Source organism: Palaemon carinicauda, unplaced genomic scaffold, assembly GCF_036898095.1.
Source record: "Palaemon carinicauda isolate YSFRI2023 unplaced genomic scaffold, ASM3689809v2 scaffold673, whole genome shotgun sequence".
NCBI lineage: Eukaryota > Metazoa > Arthropoda > Malacostraca > Decapoda > Palaemonidae > Palaemon > Palaemon carinicauda.
The window spans coordinates 26346-51152 of NW_027171953.1; the positions used below are offsets into that span (position 1 = coordinate 26346).

Genomic DNA, 24807 nt, shown 5'->3' on the forward strand with positions numbered 1-24807 from the left:
CTTACAAATAGATCAAGATAATATTCCTAAGATTATTGTAGTATAACAGTTCCGGTAGCTGAGGCTTCCCTCGTGAATCTGTTTATTTCCCTGTTTACCTTTTGTACCCGTAGGTGGCGCACGTGCCGCTTGCCCGCCAGATTTGACCTGTCCTAACTCATTATTCCACACACAGGAACGTGGAAACTTTTTTCCATTGGTCCCGTGGTGGCTGCACTACAAGTGGATTAAACACCTTATGCTCCTTGATGGATAATCAGCAGAGGGGTTGAAGGCGAAGGTTATATGGGATTAGTCTGGGATGAATGTTTAAGAATGGCTGGCTCTTTCTTTTCTTGATCTTTCCCTCTCTTGGGGCATCAGCACCCAGGATCCTCTGCAAAGCTGACCTCAACTATCTGCAGGTAAACCATTTTCCCTTGTGTAACCTCTTATTGTTTCAATACTTGTTGCGTCCCCATACCCTAACGATGGGGTATTAGGTAATGTCTTGGTGACCTCTGAAGATACCTATGGCTCAGAAGAACTCTTAGCAAGACAGTCTCATTGCTAGTATCACGAGCACACAGCTTTTGTGGGCCGCGGACCATGCGTAGTACAGTTTTAGTGAGGTGTAGGGTTTCCGCCAATTATGTGCAGAACACATAAAGGGGAAAACTCCCGGGTCAAAGCCAAAAAGCCAATTGGCACCAACTTCCACCTTTCTCAAGGGTAAGTCATCCCATATAGATAGCTTTGGTTTGTTATTTAGTGACGGAATAAATGACAATTTGGAAGTAATTTGTCCCAGGACCAAGGGAGAAGGTACGTCGATGACCGAAAGGGGGTGAGAGGTACGTACCCTCGGTCAGCCGTCGCCTCAGATAGTCCTGTTGTCTATTCCCAGGCTGCTCTTGACCGTCACGGGAAAGACGAGTCGGATGTGTTGTTTTCTTCTCCGAATTCGTCCAGACGTAAATGGAAGTATGAAGCTTCAAGACCTACTAAGAGGAGATGGAACCGCGACGAACGGTCTCGTTCTTTCTCTCCCGGTTCTAGCAGTTATGAACCTTGTCCGTCGGAGGATGATTTCGACTCCGTGCCTGTGAAAAGGACGAAGCCTGCTGCCGAAGATACGAGTGTTATTCGTCAGCCCCCCCCCTTCGGATCCGCAAGACCCAGCTGATGTTGCTAAATCCTTTATGTCGGTCATGCAGGAACAACTTTTGACTTTAGTACAAGCCTTTAGCCGCCCTCACGCCCAGTCTGACAGACGTAAAGACGACTCGTTGCCGATTAAGAAGTCTGCTTCTAAGAGAGAACGGAGTTCTTCTTTAAAGAGAACTTCTCCCTCTCTACGCCAGGATGAGGAATGTGTGCTTGCGCCAGGCGATACTTCTTCGCGATACCAGGGCGATACGTTTTCTCGTTCTCGATACCGGGACGATACCTTATCGAACGAAGCTGCTTCTCGTTCTCGATACCAAGACGATACCGCCTCCCGTTCGCTTCGACACGACGATACCTCCTCTCGTTCGCTTCGCCACGACGATACCTCCTCTCGTTCGCTTCGCCACGACGATACCTCCTCTCGTTCACGACACCACGACGATACCGACCCTAGTTCTCGACGCCACGACGATACCGCCTCTCGTTCACGACGCCACGACGATACCGCCTCTCATTCTCGCCGCCACGACGATACCGCCTCTCATTCTCGCCGCCATGACGATACCGCCTCTCGCTCTCGACGACAGAACGACTCTGCCTCTCGTTCTCGGTCCCAGGGCGATACCACCCTGCCTCTTCGGGACGATACTGCCTCTCGTTCCAAGGATTCTTCTAGCGCGGGACTCCAGGATGCAACCCGTCTTTTGCAGGATGATGCCTTTGATTTGCCCTTGTCGGGTTCTAAGGATTCTTCTCTTTCGAAGGATATTGCAGATGTGGATCAGGCCCTCGAGGATGTTTCTGATGACGATGATAATCCTGCCGATGCTGTGGGAGATTACAAAGTTCTCTCTCGCTCCCTTCTTGAACTTTTTGGAGAGGAATTCCAACCTGCTGCCCCTCAATCTCCTCAGTCCCAATTTAACAGAAAGAAGGCCAAGAAACAGTCGGCCTTCATCAAGATGAAGCTGTCTATCTCCGCAAAGAAGGCTCTCACGAAGATTGATGACTGGATGATGGAGCGGAGACAAACAGTTAAGACTTCCTTCTCGTTTCCACCAGCTCGTCTTGCTTCAAGAGCGGGTATGTGGTATGCAACTGGAGAACCTTTGGGTCTGGGAGTGCCTTCCTCCTCCAAGGGTGACTTCTCTGGTTTAGTGGACTCTGCTAGAAGGCATGCTCTCAACTCAGCCAAGGTCATGTGGTCAATGTCGGAGCTGGATCATCTCGTCAAAGGTATTTTTAGAGCCTTTGAGGTTTTTAGTTTCCTAGACTGGTCGCTTGGGACTCTCGCAAGGAAAACTGAACAGATGGATGGATCTAGGGACCTTACGAGCATTATGTCCTGTATGGATAAGGCCCTCAGAGATGGGGCGAATGAGTTGGCTGCTCTGTTCTCAGCTGGGGTCCTAAAGAAGAGAGCTCTGCTTTGCTCTTTTGCTTCTAGGTCTGTTACCAATGCTCAAAAGTCTGAGCTTCTTTACGCCCCCCTCTCTCAACATCTTTTTCCCGAGTCTCTGGTTAATGACATTACGCGTTCTCTGGCCCAAAAAGCCACCCAAGACCTTTTATCTCGTTCTGCTCGTAAGCCCTTTGCAGCCCCTCCTTCTTCTTTGAAACGGGAGGAAAGGAGATTCCAGCAGCCCTTTCGGGGCAGGACTACTTCAAGATCAGATTTTAGAGGGAGAAGGCAAGATTCAGGACCAAGATCTACCAGGGGTTCTTTCAGACCTCGCTCCAGAAAATGAAGTTCGTCTCCTCCAGACGGTAGGCGCAAGACTGTCAGGTTTTTGGCAGTCCTGGAAGAGGAGAGGGGCGGACACCTGGTCCCTCTCAGTCATCAAGGAAGGATACAAGATCCCCTTTCTGAAAAAACCTCCTCTCGCAGATGCTCCGCTGGCCTTAGTAGCCCGGTACTCAGATCCTGGGAAACAGAAGGCTCTAGTAGACCTTGTCAACCAAATGCTAGACAAGGGGGCGATAGAACCGGTTCGGGATCTAGTCTCCCCAGGCTTTTACAATCGCCTGTTTCTGGTCCCCAAGAACTCGGGCGGATGGAGACCCGTCCTGGATGTCAGCGCGCTCAACGTATTTGTGGAGAAGACAAAGTTCTCCATGGAGACGACTCAGTCGGTGCTGGCGTCAGTACGTCCAGGGGACTGGATGGTGTCCCTCGACTTGCAGGACGCATATTTCCATGTCCCCATCCATCCGACTTCGAGGAAGTACCTGAGGTTTGTAATGGAGGGCAAGTGCTTCCAATTCAGAGCTCTTTGCTTCGGTCTCAGCACGGCTCCTCAAGTCTTCACCAGGGTAATGGCGAATGTGTCAGGTTGGCTGCATCAGGAAGGGATAAGGATATCCTTCTATCTGGACGATTGGCTGATTCGTTCACGATCGAGGGAGAAATGTCTGGAGGATTTACGGAAGACTTTTATGATGGCTCAGGATCTAGGCCTGGTCATCAACAGGGAGAAGTCTCAGATCAGACCGAATCAGACTATTCTCTATTTGGGGATAGTTCTGAATTCAGTTCTTTTTCGGGCTTCTCCCTCTCAGGAAAGACAGGCCAAGTGTCTCGTAAAAGTCAGAACTTTCCTGGACAAGAAGAGATGCACAGCGAAGGAGTGGATGAGTTTGCTGGGGACTCTGTCCTCCCTCGAACTGTTTGTCTCTCTGGGGAGACTCCACCTAAGGCCTCTTCAGCACTTTCTTTCGAAGACATGGAACAGAAAGATGCAGGAAGACTCCTTTTCCTTCCCCATTCCAATAGAAGTCAAGACTCTTCTGAAGTGGTGGCTGGACCCAACCTTGTTAGGGGAAGGGATCTCCTTACACAAGAAGAACCCAGACCTAGTGTTGTTTTCAGACGCATCAGAGTCAGGCTGGGGGGCAACACTAGAAAGCAAGGAGGTCTCAGGCTATTGGGAAGGAATTCAGCTGGGATGGCACATCAACAACAAGGAGCTGATGGCCATTTTTCTGGGGCTAAAGGCCTTCAAGGACTTGGTGTCTGGGAAGATTGTGGAGGTCAACTCAGACAACACCACAGCTCTTGCTTACATCAGGAAGCAAGGAGGGACTCACTCTCTGTCTCTCTTCGAGACAGCAAGAGAGCTCCTTCTTTGGGCGAAGGAGAACAGGATAAGCCTGCTGACGAGGTTTGTTCAGGGACAGAAGAATGTGAGGGCGGACATGCTCAGCAGGAAAGGGCAGGTCCTTCCCACAGAATGGACCCTCAACCAACAGGTCTGTCAGAGTCTCTGGAGGCTGTGGGGGAGACCCCTCATCGATCTTTTCGCCTCCAATTTATCCAAGAGGATCCCCATCTATTGCTCCCTAGTTCCGGACAGAGAGGCAATAGCAGTAGACGCCTTTTTGATGGATTGGACGGGGATGGACACTTATGCTTTTCCCCCGTTCAAGATCATCAATCTGGTAGTCAGGAAATTCGCCCTCCTCGATTCGGGACGGATGATCCTGATAGCTCCGTTCTGGCCGATGAGGGAATGGTTCACGGAGGTGGTGGACTTGTTGATGGACTTTCCAAGAAGCCTCCCTGCAAGTCCAAATCTGCTCAGACAACCCCACTTCGAGAGATATCATCAAAACCCCCTCGCTCTCAATCTGACTGCCTTCAGACTATCGAGAAGCTCGTCAGATCGAGAGGCTTTTCAGCGCAAGCTGCGAAAGCTATCGCCAGAGCGAGGAGGGTCTCTTCGCAGAGGGTCTACCAGTCCAAGTGGGAGACTTTTAGGGCTTGGTGTAGGAAGCACAAGATTTCCTCATCCACTACCTCTGTGAGCCAGATTGCGGATTTCTTGTTGTACCTCAGACAGGACGCTAAGCTAGCTGTGTCCACTATCAAAGGGTACAAAAGCATGCTCTCTTCCGTCTGTCGGCATAGAGGCTTGGACTTGTCTCGCGACAAGGACTTACATGACCTCTTGAAGTCTTTTGAGACGACCAAGCAGACCCAGTTAAAGCCCCCTTCTTGGAACCTTGATGTAGTTCTTAAATTTCTGTGCACCAAGAGATTTGAGCCCATCTCACAGGCTCCCCTTAGGGAGGTTACCAAGAAGACCCTCTTTCTTTTGGCCTTAGCAACAGCTAAAAGAGTTAGTGAAGTCCATGCAATTGAAAAACAGGTAGGCTTCAATCTGAATGGGGCAGTTTGTGCCTTGAGATTAGCCTTTCTCGCTAAGAACGAGAACCCTTCTAAGCCCTGGCCGAGGACCTTTGAGGTTCCTAACTTGACCAACCTAGTGGGTCAAGAGCAAGAGAGGCTGCTCTGTCCAGTACGAGCCCTCAAGACCTACTTGTCTCGCACAAAAAGTGTGAGAGGCTCTTCTAGCTCCCTGTGGTGTTCTGTGAAAGATCCTCAAAAGCCCCTTTCCAAGAACGCTTTATCCTTTTTCCTGAGGGAAGTGATAAGAGAAGCGCATCTCTTGTGTGAGGAGGAACACTTCGGACTTTTAAAAGTGCAAGCCCACGAAGTGAGGGCCATTGCGACCTCGCTTGCTTACCGCAAGAACATGTCGCTCCGTCAAATTATGGATGCGACATTCTGGAGGAGCAACTCTGTGTTCGCCTCTCATTACCTCAGAGAGGTGAGGGTGGATTATGAGAAATGTTATACAGTACCTTGGGACCATACGTAGCTACGGCTTCTGTATTAGGCAAAGGAGTTACTACCTCCCCTCAACCTTAGTTTTGTTTACTTGTGCATAGGTTGGTGTATTTTTTATTGGTTGTCTGAGGACTTCGACTTGTGTACAGTCACCTCAGTCTAGTTAGATCATTTTTATCTACTTTGCAAATGTTAGGTGGTTGGTTTGGTAAAGTTGCGGTTTTTTATTTTGGGGAATAGGTAGTCCTGAAGTCTAGTCAGATTGTTGGTCTCACCCCGTTGACAGACTCGATTGAGTGTTTTCAGCACTGCAGGTCACATCCTGGCTGACACTCCTAAGGGAAAGCGACTCAAGAGGCAGGAACCTTTGAAGTCAGCTACCTTAGCAGGTAAGGAATCAAGGTGTTTATTTATCCTACAACTTTTTTGGTTGTTTCCCCAACGATGTTACTGTCTATCACCCTCCTCCAAGTGTGTTAATCAGCTATGTATATATAACTGCCAGGTAAGTTCTATTCGTAAAAATGGAGTTTTTATGATAAAACAAAGTTTTATGAATACTTACCTGGCAGTTATATATACATTCGAAGGCCCACCCACCTCCCCTCAGGAGACAGGTCGGGCATAGATGAACTGAAGAACAGAAAACGGGAATGATTCCTCCTACCACCCTTTAACGGGTGTTACCACCCAACCACCACAAGGCGGTTGCCTAGTTTTAGAAAAAATTCTGCCGAAATAGAGATAATTAGCTATGTATATATAACTGCCAGGTAAGTATTCATAAAACTTTGTTTTATCATAAAAACTCCATTTTTCCTAGAGACACAAACCTTTAACTATTTATATAAATTGGCCCGCCAGTACCTGTCCCTCTTGAAGTCCTACCTCCCAGCAAAGTAGGTTAACAGCCTAGGTGTGTGAGTGAGCTGGGTAGCTACTACCCCCACCCCGCTAATTAGCGGATGGGTGCATAACCCTTGTTAAAAGTCTCCTCACTTATCCTTCTCCTTAGATTCCTAGACTGGGTTAAGTCTGTTAGGTTTGCAGATATCTATGGTTATCTTAGGATACGTCCCTGATTATACACGATATCTTAGGATAGTCGTTCCGGGGGTTAGAACCCCGTGATACCTGACGGTAATTCTCTTGTAATATCACTCGCAGAAATATTATACAGTAAGGAAGCTGTCTGAAGGACCTTCCATCAGGACAACATGGCTATCTCACCTAGAAATAGATTTTTCCTACATCAAAATCCGTTTTCTTTCAGCTTCGCATAAAGTAATATCCATGTGTAAATAGCTAAAGGTTTGTGTCGTTAGGAAAAATACAAAGTACTTTCAAATTTGACATGTTATGCTGATATATGTGACCTTGTGACGAGGTGTGCAACAAGCAGTTATGATGATGAATTACAAAAAAACAGTTCTATTCATGAAATTAAAAAATACAGTACATACTTATCTCTGATAATGGTATAATGGTATTATACATAGCATAATGAGAAAATATAAGTACAGAAGTGTGATAAACAAAAACATAAGTTATGTTTTGACAACTGTGTTTGTATCTCAAAGCTGTTCAGTACTGTGTATAGGTTGAAGCGTGTAGCTCTATCACGACTGAAGCTATGTTGGTTTTGTTAAGAATACTCACTAAGGTCGTACAAATATTTTGTAAATGGATAACAGCATGATAAACCTAATGCTTAGTTTATAACATAATGGAATTATTTATATATTTTATGTACTATGTAACTTTGGAATGAAGTCTTGGTGCCTAGCAATGAATTTCTCTGAATTTAGATCAAATTTTAGAATTTTTCAAGTGACACTATTAGGAAAAGGGCTGTTTTTATATTGATTTATTTTAATTGAGCAATATTCCAGGTAAGGTTGCTGTCACCCCAAGATGAAAGTGGCTTTTAATCATGACGCCGATGCGATGGAAATAGCCACATCTTTAAAGTTCCCTTTGAAACTCATAAAACATTGCATCTGTTTGTACTGGATGGAAATCCTTTAAAAGTAAGTTGCTTTTAGTTTTTGATTATCTGGAAAGTGTTTTCTTTTCACAAATTGAAGTGTGCTATTGGCTAGGAAAACAAGTAACCTTATAGGTTACTTTAAGTGACTGTACTGTATAGGCTATTGTGTTGAGGGTAGGATCAAATCATCTTTGTTCCGACGCTAAATGCAAACCCTTCCGCTCTGTTATTAGGGATATACTTCCAGCGAAACTGGAAGACTAGCCATAAGACTTTAAGCAAGGTGTAACTACCCCACTACTACTTAGCGGCGGGTAGGGGAGGTAGCCGGCTACCCCGCTCACACACAGACACACATACACACGCATACAGACACACCAGTGTTGTCTCATCACTTTTGATTGTAAACAGGACATAGTGGGGGATAGGTGATGGCAGGCCAAATTTATATAAAGAGCTCAAGGTTTGTGTTAAGAAAAATACAAATTACTTTCAAATCTGTCATTTTTATTGTTGTTAAAGAATGGTCAGTAGTGGAAGAACAACATTAAAAGTGTCATATTTGTCAAGCTTTTTATTTGTGTTCATTAATAGATATTTTGTTTGGTAGTTCATCCTCCTTAAAATGTTTATACATAATCCAGAGTGAGTTGGCAATTTACTTGCTGCCGTTTTCTTTTGTACTTAAAGACTTACTCTGCTGGAGAATTTTTATTTAAATGTAAAGATTAGCGGAGGACCATGGCGGAGCTCCGGAGTAAAAGTAATGGGCAAAGTCCAGACACAATTTCCCCAGGCCGGAGCGGGAGAGGCAGGGTGGGACCGTGAGGGGGAGGGGGAACTTGGTTGGCGGCTCGAGAGCAGGCCATAAAGAAAACTAACCTAAAATAGGGGCAGACTCTAACACGACAGGGCCTTAATAGTAAAATAATTAAACACTAGCCTACTAGAAAAAGCAAAGTAATCTACCGAAGTAAATGATATATGTAATAATCCCGAAACGAGATGAGAGAGTGGGAGAAGCCAGCCCTTGTGAGGAAAATATTCCAAAACAGTAATGTAAAACTGAAAAGCGGGGGAAAACTCCAGCCTCTCTCACTCGAAGGGTTACTAAGCTCGATCTAGAAATGCAAACACGAACCTTAAAAACAAAAAACACATGTAAAACATATCTGTCCGTAGTAGTACAGTACATAGAACTAAGGTTAAAGTTAGCGAAGAATAGACGAAAAGGGAAGTAAATAAACACTCCCTTTCAAACGGTATTCTAAATAGAAAGACGTGTAAACCCAAAACTGAATGGGGAGCACGAAGCGAAACTTCGTTTCAAGTCAGGAATGCCTACTTAGGGTAGGGAACTAAACTGTAATAAAACGCCGAACGCTATTCTTCGCTAACGCAACAACACGGACTCGGAAGCGACTCATTAAGTATTTAATTAGTAAAATAGGTTCTAAAACTAGGGCCAAAGACCAAATCAATCTAACATAAGATTAATAAAAGAACCTAGCATGACATAAAATACCCGAAGGCATGTAAACAAAGCGTGAGGTAGGAACCCGTAGAAGACGCGGTAAAGGCAGCTAGCCGAGCGCACTAAAACACACGCAAAACGCAAATACGGCGTACAAGCCCGGGCAATGAATAATGCCAAAACAAACTATGGTACTTAACATTGGTGCAGCAGGAAGGAGAGCTTCAGCCATGGCGAAGTAATCCTAAAATCACCGAAAAAGGCACACACAAAAGAAACTGGTAGTGTCACGACACGAGTCCAAAAGAAGGATGTAAGATGGCACTGGGTGTCGGGCGTCGGTGGGGTGGTTCAGGCTGGAATAATTCGAGCCGCTGTATCGGCTCACCCATGTTTTGACGAAGGAATTCTCTAAATGGAAGACGACCTGTGAATAGTGGTTTTCACACGCCCTATCTTTATACACGACGCCCTTAGGGGTGCTCGCGCGAGGGTAGTAACCTCTGCATTCCATGCTTTAACTTTCTCTAGTATATTTGGAAGTATTTATATCAGAAAAGTGACAAGAAGGACCTTTTCACCGGGCGACACGGGTCGACCCAGAAAAGATTTTTATAGTAATTATGAATGAATTTGTTTCGGTTGAAGTTATCAGTGATAAATTTTGAATAGAAAGGAGATAATTTGAATTGAGTCAGCCTTTGTAAAATATTTTAGATGAAACATGACTTTTAGAATAACATTTGTATAATTAAAATCAAAACAAGAAAGAAGGAATACTTGTTTGGCATATAAAAATGACTGTCCTCTTGGCGTAGATACAAGATGTGTCAAATTGCAATTTCTCAATAAACTCATTCAAAAAATGTCTTTTCCAATATTTTCATATACTGTATATTTACAGCTAATATACACGTTTGATGATTCATGGTACCTGTAGTTTCAAAAACAGCCCATATATGTACAGTTTCTTCCCTGTAAACTTGAAACTAACAGGGGTAGTTATAGAGGTACAGGTCAGATAATGAAAAATTGGGTAATTTTTTACCCTTGGGCCTCTGAATCGATGTCGTCGATACCATAGTTGAATAATTAAAGAGTTCTTCTGATTGTACAGGCAATAACCTTTCCAATGATTCCTAATTTGCACTTGTGATTAATTTCTTTCTATATGAAAAGGTCCTTTCTATTGTCCCTACCCATAACTTTTGCATCCTAAGAAAAATAGAAAAAAAAAAAAAATAGAGGTCTTACTGTCTTTGAAAACCTCCAGTATTTTTAATACTTTACCTTAGTTAACCCTTTTACCCCCAGGCTCTTTGGAAATTTCCAATCCTTAACCCCCAAGGGGTTATTTTTTCCCCAGTACATTTTGCAGTATATTTTTTTTAAATTGCTCTTACAGCCTTAATTTTTGTCATAGGGAGGTCATGTTGGTCTCAATCTCTTGGAAAATGCCTGAATTTTTTCAAAAAAATATCAAAAATATGAAAAAAAAATTTTTATAGCATTTTTTTGCAAGGACGTACCGGTACGTCCATGGGGGTTAAGGGATGAGTTTTGTGAAACGTACCAGTACGTCCTTTGGGGGTAGAAGGGTTAATACTTTACCTTAGTTAATGCTGCTTCAAGTCTTCCACTGAATTATATTTTTGAAAACGAAGGCAGCGAGTTGCATATTTTCTTTCAGCTTCTCTTAGATTTGACAGGAGATGCAGATTCATTATTTTAAAATCTGAAAGTATTGGTCGAATGAATTACAATCCAAGACAAACTGCTTTTTGGGCTCATAAGAAAAGAGGACAGTCTTTGGCAGATGCCAAAAAAGTATTTTTGTAATGATAAAAAGACTTGACATATTCCAAAGATTCCTGGAATAAGGTGCTGTAACATTCCTTTGGTTCTTTATCTTCCAATCATTCCAATAACTAATTGATTTGAATATATATTACATGCAGATCCCAGTGATACAAGTTAACCCTTTTACCCCCAAAGGACGTACTGGTACGTTTCACAAAACTCGTCCCTTTACCCCCATGGACGTACCGCTACGTCCTTGCAGAAAAATGCTATATAATTTTTTTTTTTTTCATATTTTTGATAATTTTTTGAGAAAATTCAGGCATTTTCCAAGAGAATGAGACCAAGCTGACCTCTCTATGACAAAAATTAAGGCTGTTAGAGCAATTTAAAAGAAATATATTGCAAAATGTGCTGGGGAAAAAATAACCCCTTAGGGGTTAAGGGTTGGAAATTTCCAAAGAGCTTGTGGGTTAAAGGGTTAATATAATGCACAGACTCACAACTGATTATAATTGAAGCTTCATGATGACTCCCAAAACTGTTCATACTTTGATATAATCATAATTGTTGCAATGTTCTTCATAATCACCATCCTGGCTATACTGTTCTTCATCAATGTTCTCATGACACTGTTCCATATCTGTAGTTTTCTCAACTGTATCTATCAGGTCCGGGGGAAGTACTGGCCCGCATGACCACACTGGCTCCAAAACACCCCCATCATTTCTTTCACAAACTTGTCCAGGGTCATGTGTCTTTGGAGACCAGAAGATTGGAATATCCGCTCCCTTGTGGATAGCAAGGGGATGGTTCACACAACCAATGTGCGGAATAAGGTTGTCTCGGAAAGACGGCCATGGGAGAGGTCAGTCTTAGATTTCGCCGTCAGTCGCTCCTCTTTTCCAACCATCTTCTTAACAGGATTCTACATGATGTCAATAGATTTCTCCAACTAGGTTTATAGCTTAAATAGTAATAATAATAATAATAATAATAATAATAATAATACATACATACATATACCAAGGCACTTCCCCCAATTTTGGGTGGTAGCTGATAATAATAATAATAATAATAATAATAACCAGATAAAAATGATAATGCTTGGATAGCTTAATTCCTTTTCTATTGTATTACAGGATGGTGTGTAAGGGAAGAACAATAGTACACCGCAAGTTAGAGGTCTATGACGACTGTTGCAGCGAACAACAAGGACAGAGCTCAAGAAGTGTATTTCTCACTACTGCCACTGACCCTGTATAGGTAAGTTCTCACCAACAGCCGTTTTTACACTAAGTCCTTGACTTAAGACTTAATAGGTTCCTAAAAACTGTATGTGAGTCATATTTTTAAACTTGGGCCTAGGGTAAGCGTCATTTAACTTGCGTGCCTACTATTTTCAGAAGCAAAGGTCATCAAATAGTCACATGTCGTCTTGCTTACTGTATTGAATTACATATTGTTTGATTACTGTACTTCATTATGAGGTTTTGATGCAATAACTGAGATTTTATGATTTCATTTTGGTTTTGAGGATAGATGTGAGAGAGGCAAGAGAGCGTGCTAGAAATAGGAATGAATGGCGAGCGATTGTGACGCTGTTCCGGTAGGCCCTGCTGCTTCCTCCGGTGCCTTAGATGACCGCGGAGGTAGCAGCAGCATTATGAAGCTTCATCTTACGTGTTTACTTATTTTGGGTTTAAATCCAACACTCCACTGAAGTCGAGTGAACTACTTCTCGGGCGGGTCCATATCAATCATCTAACGTAACATTTTCATTATAACTTAAACAATTCTTTGATTGTGGCATCTTCCAAATCATATGATCTTGTGAAAAGTAATGTCTTTAGTTTCTTCTTAAATTCAATTGCTCCCTTTAGGTCCTTCATTTCAGTTGGCAGTGTATTATAATGTCTAGGCAGATAACGGGGGAGGGTGGGCTGTGGCACCCTAGCAGTACCAGCTGAACTCGGTTGAGTCCCTTGTCAGGCTGGGAGGAACGTAGAGAGTAGAGGTCCCCTTTTTTGTTTTTGTTTCATTTGTTGATGTCGGCTACCCCCCAAAATTGGGGGAAGTGCCTTGGTATATGTATGTATGTATTTTGGGTTTGTTTGTATCACCAGATGTCTTTGAGGACCTTCTGAAAGTCACTGTTCTTCAGTAGCTAATTTTCATAATTTTTAATCTGGAAAGTTTTTTATTTTAAATTCAATCTTGGTAATAATTAGAACTAGTAATTAATCCTTTAGGATTTATAGAAATTTTTATAATTATTCTTCTTTGCTCAATGGGTTAACTATTATACTGCAATTGTTCAGTGGCTACTTTCCTCTTGATAAGGATAGAAGAGACTCTTTAGCCGTGGTAAGCTGCTCTTTTAGAAGGACACTCCAAGATAAAACCAATGTTCTCTAGTCTTGAGTAGTGCCATAGCCTCTGTACCAAGGCCTTCCACTATCCTAGGTTAGAGTTCTCTTGCTTAAGGGTACACTTGGGCACACTATTCTGTCTTATTTCTCTTCCCCCCCTTTTTTTTTATAGTTTTCATAGTTTATATATGAAAGATTTATTTTGATGTTGATACTGTTCTTAAGATATCTTATTTTAATTGTTAATTATTACTCTTGTAGTTTATTTATTTCCTTCTTTCTTTTCTGCACTGGGCTGTTTTCCCTATCGGAGCCCTTGGGCTTATAAGTTAACATCTTGCTTATCCAACTAGGGTTGTAGCTTAGCAAGTAATAATAATAATAATAGGGTTCAGTAAGAGAGGAGTGAGATTACAGTTGTCCTATTGTCCATTTCTTTTAGCGAGGCAGATATTCACCGACTCGCAGCGGTGCCCTCTTGGCTCGGAAAAGTTTCCTGGTCGCTGATTGGTTAGAATTATCTCGTCCAACCAATCAGCGATCAGGAAACTTTATCGAGCTAAAAGGGCACCTCTGCGAGTCGGTGCAAATCTGCCTCGCTAAAAGAAATTGACTATAGTTCGTTGATAAGATTTTCCTTCACCAAGAATGAATTTGAAATGTGCCTGCAAAAATATTTGATTGTGTTAATATATTTTTTAAATTTTCATTAATGTCTCCTAGTCAATATATTTACTATTTCTGGACCTCCATGGATGACAAAATTGTTTAATTTCTGCCTGTTGCTATTTTTTATATTAAACTAAATATCAATAATTTAATCAATAGATATTCTATACTTGGTAGTTCTGCTGCTCAGACTTTTTAGACATAATTCAGTGAATTGGTTATTTCCAGAGTGCTAGTTTTATTTGCTTTTAGAATTACTCTGAGAAGTTTTCTTTATAAATGTAAACTACAGTAGATTATAAAGATAATTATAGTTTGATATCTTGGTAGTTTGGATCAATTCTGAACAGAAAGCAAAGAGTAGGTATTGAGAAAACTTTGCTAAGTACTTTTAGATAAGATTTCCTAATAAAGTTTTAGAATTTTAATCAAAACAGGAGAGAAAGGACTACTTTGACACTTGCTAAAAAAACTACCTCTTGTGATACATACATACATATACCAAGCCACTTCCCCCAATTTTGGGGGTTAGCCGACATCAACAAATGAAACAAAAAAGGGGACCTCTACTCTCTACGTTCCTCCCAGCCTAACAAGGGACTCAACCGAGTTCAGCTGGTACTGCTAGGGTGCCACTACCTCTTGTGGTAGTATTTCATTAATGATGTTAAATTGGTTGAAGCGATTTTAATATTCAGTTTTAAATATTTAACTTCGCCGGTGAATATATAATAGCTGCTACTCAGCGGCTCGACAGAAAACACACTCAAAAACTCGCGAGCGATCGCTATGAAGGTTGCGGGTGTGACCACCAGCGCCAACTATCGGCCAGATACCACTCTTGCATGTAAACAAACACTTCAATTCTTCTCTGTCGACCTTGACGACAAGACGTATCATTACTCGCTGTAGAACCTGGAGTTTTCTCAACATATTTGGTGAAGTACTTCATTTTGGTTTGAGCTTTCGCAGTACAGGTGTTTTATCTTCAACTTAAATCTTGAACTCGTTTTTGGATAGATTTAATTTTTGATGACTTTGGATTGTTTTTTGGACTTTCCTTGACTTTTAAATGGCCGACCCTTCCCTTAGTACGGAAGTGTGTTTAGGCTTTTAGCAATTATCTTATCACGTTATAAATTAATTATAGATTTTCCTCTATATATTTTATATCTCACCCGCCTTTATTAGGCCTCTTCGATTAGCTTTCCATTTATAATAAACATCAAGATAAATTTTAATGATTTGTTTATATGCGACCTTTCCTGAGAGTAGGCGGTCCTAACTTGGAAACCGAAGTTAAACAACGTTGAGCCCTTTCAATCGTAAATAACTTTTACAGAGCTAATGATTTAAAACTTATTAAATGAATATTTTTTAGTAGATATTTTATGAAAGATTTTCTTTGAATAGTCCTCGTACTGTTTCAAAGATGAACTAACGTTTAGTTTACTTATGCTACGCAGTTTGCGCTCTATCGTTACGATAGAGAGAGAGTATCACGGTTTCACTTTGCAGAAAGAGTAAATCGATTCTGACGTTTTGTTCATTCTTCTTTCAAAGCTTAAATGTTTTAAATTCTATTTTAAAGGAACTTTTTAATTGAAAAACCTTTCAGTTTTTTCCTTTGGTCAAATAACCTGTTTTTTGACGAAACGTAAGTGGGCTCTTCTCTTCGGTGCGAAATCAAGAGAGAGAGAGAGAGATACAGACGGAGGGAGAGAGAGGAGAGAGAACGTTCCGATCTTTATCTCGTCCCAAGCGAGTAACGTTGTTCTCGAGTTACTCTCGTCCCTAGTCTCTGTACGGGGAGAAAGGATAAAACGTTTTTAGTTTTTTATTCTCGTCCCAAGGCACTGTACGGTGAGAGATTGAAAACGTAGTTTTGAATGAACTAGTGTTTAGTCTCTTCCCCAGCCACTGATCTTTTTATCTTAAAATATGTTTACTGTTTTTTTGCTGGTATTAATGTGCTTACATTATACGACTGATTTCGCAATTATAACCTTTTGATAGAGGGTAGAATTGCGTGCTTCAGGTAGAAATCAGTTTTATTCATACCTAATGTGAATTGTTAAAAAAATCGATTTCAGTGAAATAAGTGCAAAACAGAAAATCGTAGTGATATTGCGCAAAGTGTTATCAGTGTTGCGACCGAGGGTTCGTCTGTTCGTGCCTGTCGTTCGCCTAGTCCGGGACCTCTTGCAAGCTCCCAAGCCCAGGGGAGAAGTAATGTCGTACGACTTATGGGTTCGAGAGGCCTTGATCAGCGAACAGACGTTCCCTCTATGGTATCAGGTGTATCTTACCAAGATCACCCCTACCATAAGGGGAGAGAGACGATTTTCTCCTCGTCATCCGAAGGCTTTTCGCATAAGAAACCGTGGAACAAGGTTTCGAGGCCCTTTAAGCGAAAGTCAGTCCTTTCAGGACAGGTCCAGCATCCTGGTTTTAACTATTAGGACAGCTCTGACCCTATGCAGTCATCGGAAGACTGCTCGCCGCCTAAACAAAAGCATAACATAGACTCCGAGAGTCTTTTTGTAGGCAAGGTTTTGCAGTCACAGACGTTACCCTCGTCTCTTACCGCAACCATTCCCGTTGATCCTAAATGGGTTGTACGGCAAGACATGCAGAATAAGCTTGCCTCCCTTATGGAAGACTATTCTGCCGATAAGTCCGTTGAGCCTAGCCGTTTATCTCATCGAGATCCTGGCCTTCAGCCACCTTAACGTTCCTTTGTGCGTCCTGTTGACGTTGGCGTAGCCAAGTCACGTCAGTCAGGTTGTTTAGAACCACATGATGCAGTCTCGTGTGGATTTTCAGCCACATTTGGACGTTAGGCCACTTGCTGATGCTCCTGTTGACGTTCAGGACGTTCACCAACAATCGGAGTTGACTTGTTTTGACGCTGAGCGTCAACCTCCGCATTCTAGAGTTGTTTTGACTGCTCAGACTAGGCGGTCAAAGCAGTCTCGAGTGGACGCTGTGCGTTCTCACGCACCTGTTGTTGTTGACAGTTCACAGACTGTCAAGCAGTTACATGATGTTGCGTCCTGGTCCGCTACTAATGCACCAGTGCGTGTGGACTCTGCTTGTAAAGCATTGCCACCACGGTAGGTCTCTCCCTTGCTTGAGACTCGGCTATTGTCGGACAAGGTTCCTTCAGATGAGGAAGTTGCTGTTCCCCCTCCTACTGATATTCCCTTGAGGACTCTGTCAGACGGAGAGGAGCCTAAAGCTGCTTAGCCCTCTATGGACTTTAAATAAATCATGCTGATTTTTAAGGATCTTTGTCCGGATCTTTTTGTAACTGCTGCTCCTCGTTCGCCTAAACGTCAGAGCTTACACTAGGCCTAGCTACTTCGAAGCCGTTGTTTTATAAGCTAGTGCTCTCTCGCTCTTCTAAGAGAGCTTTACGTTTGCTAGGCGACTGGTTTATCACCAGGAGGAGTTTGGGGGAGACAGCCTTTGCTTTCCCTACTTTTAAGCTGGCTTATAGAGCGAGAGTCTGATATGACACGAGAGAAGTTCTCGGCTTGGGAGTTCCTGCCTCTGCCCAGATAGACTTCTCAAACCTCATAGACTCTCCCTGGCGCCTGGCCATGAGACGCTCCAAGATTTTACAGGTCGACTTCAGAGCTATTTTCGAGCGTTTGAAGTTTTGCTGTACAATTATGTCATGCATAAACAAGGCTTTCAGGGATGGCTCAAATGATCTGACAGCCACATTCTCTGCAGGAACAAGTCCCTCAGGGATGGCTCCAATGATCTGGCAGCCATGTTCACTGCAGGAGTACGTAAGAGGCAAGTGCGCTCAATGTGTTCATTGTCAAGACAAACTTCACGAGGAAGTCTACCAGGCTGTCTTGACAGCATTTATGGAAGGCGACTGGATGGTCTCTCTCGACCTTCAGGAGGCATACTTCCACATTCCTATACACCCGGATTCCCAACCGTTTCTGAGGTTTGTTTACAGGAATGTGGGGTACCAGTTTCGAGCCCTGTGCTTTGGCCTCAGTCCTGCGCCTCTCGTGTTTACGAGGCTCATGAGGAATGTGGCAAAATCCCTCCATCTATCGGGGATCCGAGCCTCCCTGTACTTGGGCGACTGGCTTCTCAGAGCATCGTCCAGTCTTCGCTGTCTGCAGGATCTACATTGGACGTTGAGTCTGGCCAGGGAGTTGGGACTTTTGGTCAACCTAAAAGTCCCAACTGATCCCATCCCAGATTATTCTATATTTGGGGATGGAGATTCGCAGTCAAGCCCTGCTCGAAGTCCAACTAATGCTGAAAAGAAAACGTTTGTTCAGTCAGGAGTTGGAACAGTCTCGTAGGGACTCTCTCATCCCTGGAGCAGTTTGTCTCACTAGGGAGACTACACCTTCTGCCTCTCCGGTTCCATCTAGCCTCTCACTGGAACTAGGACAAGACGTTAGAGACGGTATCATTCCCAGTCTCCGAACCAGTAAAGGCATGCCTGAAATGGTGGGACAGCAATATCAGTCTGAGAGAGGGACTATCCCTAGCTGTCAAGAACCCAAACCACGTGTTGTCCTCAGACGCGTCAGATTTGGGTTGGGGTGCGACCCTGGACGGTCGGGAATGCTCGGGTCTGTGGACCTTAAGTCAGAAGAGCATGCACATCAACGACAAGGAGCTATTAGCAGTCCACTTGGCCTTGATGATATTCGAAAGCTTCTTCGAAACTAAGTGGTAGAGGTCAACTCAGACAACACCACAACTTTGGCGTACATCTCCAAGCAAGGAGGCACTCCTTCACGCTGCTCGAGATCGCAAGGGACCTTCTCTTATGGTCAAGAAATCGAGGCATCTCCCTGTTGACGAGATTCATCCAGGGGGACTTGAACGTCTTGGCAGACTGTCTCAGTCGGAGGGGTCAGGTGATACCCACGGAATGGACCCTCCACAAGGACGTGGGCAAGAGTCTTTGGGCTACTTGGGGTCAACCCACCATAGACCTCTTTGCCTCCTCGTTGACCAAAAGGTTACCAATCTATTGCTCTCCAGTCCTAGATACAGAAGCAATCCACATAGACGCGTTTCTACTGGATTGGTCTCTTCTGGACTTATATGCATTCCCTCCATTCAAGATAGTCAACAAGGTACTGCAGAAGTTCGCCTCTCACGAAGGGACAAGGTTGACGTTGGTTGCTACCCTCTGGCCCGCGAGAGAGTGGTTCACCGAGGTACTTCAATGGCTGGTAGACTTTCCAAGAAGTCTTCCTCTAAGAGTAGATCTGTTACGTCAGCCCCACGTAAAGAATGTCCATCAAAGCCTCCCCGCTCTTCGTCTGACTTCCTTCAGGCTATCGAAAGACTCTCAAGAACTCGAGGCTTTTCGAAGGAGGCAGCCAGTGCGATTGCAAGAGCGAGGAGAGCTTCTACCATTAGAGTATACCAGTCGAAGTGGGAAGTCTTTTGAGACTGGTGCAAGTCAGCATCTGTGTCCTCGTCCAGTACCTCTGTAGCCCAAATCGCAGATTTTCTTTTACATCTGAGAAAGGTTCGCTCCCTTTCAGCTCCCACGATTAAGGGCTACAGGAGCATGTTGGCTTCGGTCTTTCGACATAGAGGCTTAGATCTTTCCAACAATAAAGATCTCCAAGATCTCCTTAAGTCCTTCGAGACCTCTAAGGAACGTCGTTTGGCAACTCCTGGATGGAACTTAGACGTGGTCATAAGGTTCCTCATGTCAGACAGGTTTGAGCCATTACATTCAGCCTCCCTGAAGGATCTCACCCTCAAGACACTTTTCCTAGTGTGCTTGGCTTCGGCTAAAAGGGTCAGTGAACTTCATGCCTTCAGTAAGAACATCGGTTTTTTCTACAGAAAAAGCCACTTGTTCACTTCAACTTGGTTTCCTGGCCAAAAATGAACTGCCTTCTCGTCCTTGGCCTAAATCTTTTGATATTCCTTGCTTATCAGAGATCGTAGGCAACGAACTGGAAAGAGTATTATGTCCTGTTAGAGCTCTTAAGTTCTATTTAGCTCGTACTAAGTCATTACGAGGTAAATCTGAGGCATTATGGTGCTCAGTTAAGAAACCATCATTGCCTTTGTCAAAGAATGCTTTGTCATATTTTATCAGATTTTTTAATACGAGAAGCTCATTCTCACTTGAATGAGAAAGACCGATGTTTGCTTAAGGTTAAGACGCACGAAGTTAGAGTTATAGCAATCTCCGTGGCCTTCAAGCAAAATAAATCTCTGCAAAGTATTATGGACGCGACTTTTTGGAGAAGCAAGTCAGTGTTCGCGTCATTTTACTTAAAAGATGTCCAGACTCTTTACGAGGACTGCTACACACTGGGTCCATTCGTTGCAGCGAGTGCAGTAGTGGGTGAGGGTTCTACCACTACATTACCCTAATTCCAATATCCTTTTTAATCTGTCTCTTGAAATGTTTTTTAATATTGTTTTTTGGGATGTACGGAAGGCTAAGAAGCCTTTCGCATCCTTGTTGATTTGGCGGGTGGTCAAAGTCATTTCTTGAGAGCGCCCAGATTACGGGTTTGATGAGGTCCTGTTAGTATGGGTTGCAACCCTTTATACTTCAGCTCCTGGGAGTCTTTCAGCATCCTAAGAGGATCGCTGGGCTTCGTGAGGAAGATAGACTTACAAGGCAGAGTAATCGTCTAAGTCAACTTCCTTACCAGGTACCTATATATTTTGGTTTTGTTATATTGATAACTGTCAAAAACTCTCAGCTTATACGCTGTAAACTTAATTAACTCTGGTCTCTACCCACCGCCTTGGGTGTGAATCAGCTATTATATATTCACCGGCTAAGTTAAATATTTAAAAATGATATTTTAATTATAAAATAAATTTTTGAATATACTTACCCGGTGAATATATAAATTAAAGGCCCTCCCTTCCTCCCCAATAGAGACGCAGCGGGACGAGAAGAATTGAAGGGTTTGTTTACATGCAAGAGTGGTATCTGGCCGATAGTTGGCGCTGGTGGTCACACCCGCAACCTTCATAGCGATCGCTCGCGAGTTTTTGAGTGTGTTTTCTGTCGAGCCGCTGAGTAGCAGCTATTATATATTCACCGGGTAAGTATATTCAAAAATTTATTTTATAATTAAAATATCATTTTGTTTTCTTTTTTAATTCCTTCAACCACTCGCTTTGTCTAAGATTGCTTATACTTTCAGATGTCAGACCTCGGTATCCTACTCAAAACTAAAATCTACAAGAAGGTTTTATTAAGGTGTGTGGCACACTGAACCTTCCAACCACTGCCTATTGTGGAACTTCAAGCAGTGTTAACTAAGGTAAAATAGGCTTTTTTCTCTTTATATGATATATTATTTTAACATTTATTGATTTTAAGAAATTCTTATTTTTCACTTTTCTCGTACATAGCTTCTTTCCTTTCCTCTCTGGGTTATTTCCCCTGTTGCAGCCCTTGATAACATCTTACTTTTCAAATTAGGGTTGTAGCTTACCTATTAACCCTTTTACCCCCAGGCTCTTTGGAAATTTCCAACCCTTAACCCCCAAGGGGTTATTTTTTCCCCAGCACATTTTGCAGTATATTTTTTTTAAATTGCTCTAACAGCCTTAATTTTTGTCATAGAGAGGTCAGGTTGGTCTCATTCTCTTGGAAAATGCCTGAATTTTCTCAAAAAATTATCAAAAATGTGAAAAAAAAAATTTTTTGCATTTTTTTGCAAGGACATACCGGTACGTCCATGGGGGTAAAGGGGTGGCTTTTGTGAAACGTACCAGTACGTCCTTTGGGGGTAAAAGGGTTAATAGAAAGTATCAGTGCTATTTCATCCATGATCTGTTTAGTTAGCTGGACTTACCTCTAGTACTGCATAATACTAGTCAAGCAGTTCATTCTAATAGCCAGGCCTTCTCCATCATCAGGCTCAGTACTACACAGTATACTAGAAGTTTTATTCCAGCTGTGACCAATTTGTGGAATGATCTTCCTAATCGGGTAATTGAATCAGTAGAACTTCAAAAGTTCAAACTTGCAGAAAACTAGAAGTTTTATTCCAGCTATGACCAAGTTGTGGAATGATCTTCCTAATCGGGTAGTTGAATTGGTAGAACTTCAAAAGTTCAAACTTGCAAAAAATTTTTTATGTTGAATTGGATGACATAAATCTTTTTATAGTTTATTGATTAAATTTTTTAATATTAATATTTTTAAAATATTTTATCTTAGTTGTTCATTACTACTTGTATCGTTTATTTATTTCCTTATTTCCTTTCTTCACTGGGCTATTTTTCCCTGTTGGAGCCCTTGGGCTTATAGCATTTTCCTTTTCCAACTAGGGTTGTAGCTTAGCTAGTAATAATTGTATTAATAAGTTACTTTGTTTTGCATATCCGAGGAAACTTAATCAATCTGAGTTCAAACTTTGCCTATACTGTAATGCATATGTCTGTAGTGGACAAACGTCTTGATGTTTGTCAACTCTGTTACAATATCACTTCTAAGTTTGACAGAGGTGACCTGATGGGGGAATCTTACATTGTATAATGTACAGTATTGCTATTAGTATTTTGAAGTATCAATTGCCTCCGGGTCTTGTAAGAAGTCAGTGTGCTTATCACTTGTAGGTTAATAAGGTATGATTTTATTCGAATAGTAGTCTGAAATTGAGAGTATTAAAGATCTTGAAACTACCATGATTTTATTTCTGTCAGCTAACATCTTCATTTTCACCATATTAATTCTGTACTGATGATTGCTCTTGAAGATTTTCTTTCTTTTGCCTCTTTGTTAGTTACCCCTTCATTAGAAGATCAGCTGTTGCTGTCTTTTGAAATAAATGATCTATTGCTTGAGGGTACACTTGGGCACACTATTCTGTTATTTCTCTTCCTCCTGTTTTTTTGAAGTTTTTATAGTTTACATATGAAAGATCTATTTTAATATTGTTACTGTTTTTGAAATATTTTATTTAATTGTTCATTACTTTTGTAGTTTATTGATTTCCTTGTTTGCTTTCCTCACTGTGCTATTTTTTTCCCTGTTGGACCCCTTGTGCTTATAGCATCCTGCTTTTCCAACTTGGATTGTACCTTAGCTATTAATGATTTTAATTGTCACTAGTACAACTCACAGACCTTTTTTTTTGTATAGTTCTGCTTACTAGGTTTCAATGAATTAATTTTGAGGTTGTTCTTGTTGATAGAGCCTTTGGATTTCACAGTACAGTACAGGAATAAGAAAAGATGACACTGTCAGTGTTAGAAAACTTGAAGAGCTTGGCGAGAGACATAGGGGAATATTTAGGAATATGGTTAAATTGTAAAGCAATTTTGGGATTTCTTTTTAATGAATGATTAGGAATTTTTCAGATTCAAATATATATTATTAGTTTTGTAAATTTTAAACCTTTAAATTATAAGCTAAATTAATATTTCATGAAAAATATTAAACCTTCAAATTTCTAAGTGAGATTAATCGTCAGTCATCTCTGCAGTGAAAGCTTTCATAAATTGTCTTTTCTACAGGACTAATTCTGAGACTTCTATTTCAGGCAAGCAATACGCAGAAGTCATCTGGCCCCGGTAAAGTTGAAGCGTGTGGAAAGAGCTGCATATAAAGACGCCGTCCTGTTGCTTACGTCCTTGTCTGCTGATTGCCAGACGGGGGTTCGAGTCCCGGTCAAACTCGTTAGTTTCTACGATCGCTGCAACCTCACCATCCTTGTGAGGTAAGGATGGCGGCTTTGGGGGACCCTATATAGGTCTACCTGCTGAGTTATCAGCAGCCATTGCCTAGCCATCCTTGGTCCTAGTGTGGGTGCTGATCATATGTATATATGGTTAGCATCTACGGCAATGAAACTGCCCCTTGTCTCTGCTATTCATGAGCAGCCTTTAAACCTTAAACCTTTAAATGGAAAGTGTGAAGAACTATTTTTAAAGAAAGAACCAAAAATTAGCATTTGAAGGATTCTGGTCCATCATTATATACATTTTACATTCAAAGAATTTCTTTCAGCGATGTTTTTTAGGTTTCTATTTTTTGCATTTTAGGGTTATGTATAATAAGCAGCAGGGCTCAAAAGTTGGATATTAAAGAAGTTGTTGACTATCTCGATTGGTATAATTACTTGAAGAGGGAGAATCTTTTAACTAAACAGCTCTTTTATAGTATTTAAAACAAGTATGGATGTTTTTTAACTTGAGGTAGAATGTATTAACCCTTTTACCCCCAAAGGACGTACTGGTACGTTTCACAAAAGCCATCCCTTTACCCCCATGGACGTACCGGTACGTCCTTGCAAAAAAATGCTATAAAAATTTTATTTTTCATATTTTTAATAATTTTTTTGAGAAAATTCAGGCATTTTCCAAGAGAATGAGACCAACCTGACTTCTCTATGACAAAAATTAAGTCTGTTAGAGCAATTAAGAAAAAAATATACTGCAAAATGTGCTGGGAAAAAAATAAACCCCTGGGGGTTAAGGGTTGGAAATTTCCAAATAGCCTGAGGGTAAAAGGGTTAAGCCCTGAGACCTTTATAGAAGAATATTCATTAGTAAGAATTATTTTGTCATGCCAGTCTTCTATTAAATGTAAGATTTCAGTTATTGTGTAATATGAGTGTCTCTCACTGGGGAATTTTCCTTTGTGCTGAATTAATAACACTTCTTGAACAGATGTTTTATGCCTCAATCAACACTATCAAATTTATATATAAATTTTGTTTAAATTGAATAA

The 24807-nt window shown here is 41.9% G+C and overlaps 1 long non-coding RNA gene across 2 annotated transcripts in view; it reads left to right on the forward strand.

Annotated features, from left to right (window-relative positions):
* LOC137637348 (uncharacterized) overlaps positions 1 to 24807 on the forward strand; it is a 38124-nt gene extending 13317 nt beyond the window's left edge. For both annotated transcript variants that reach the window (XR_011043578.1, XR_011043579.1), the window contains exons 3-6: positions 7672 to 7809; positions 12186 to 12309; positions 21269 to 21388; positions 23618 to 24807. This is a non-coding gene — a long non-coding RNA (uncharacterized lncRNA). The remainder of the gene's footprint in view (positions 1 to 7671; positions 7810 to 12185; positions 12310 to 21268; positions 21389 to 23617) is intronic.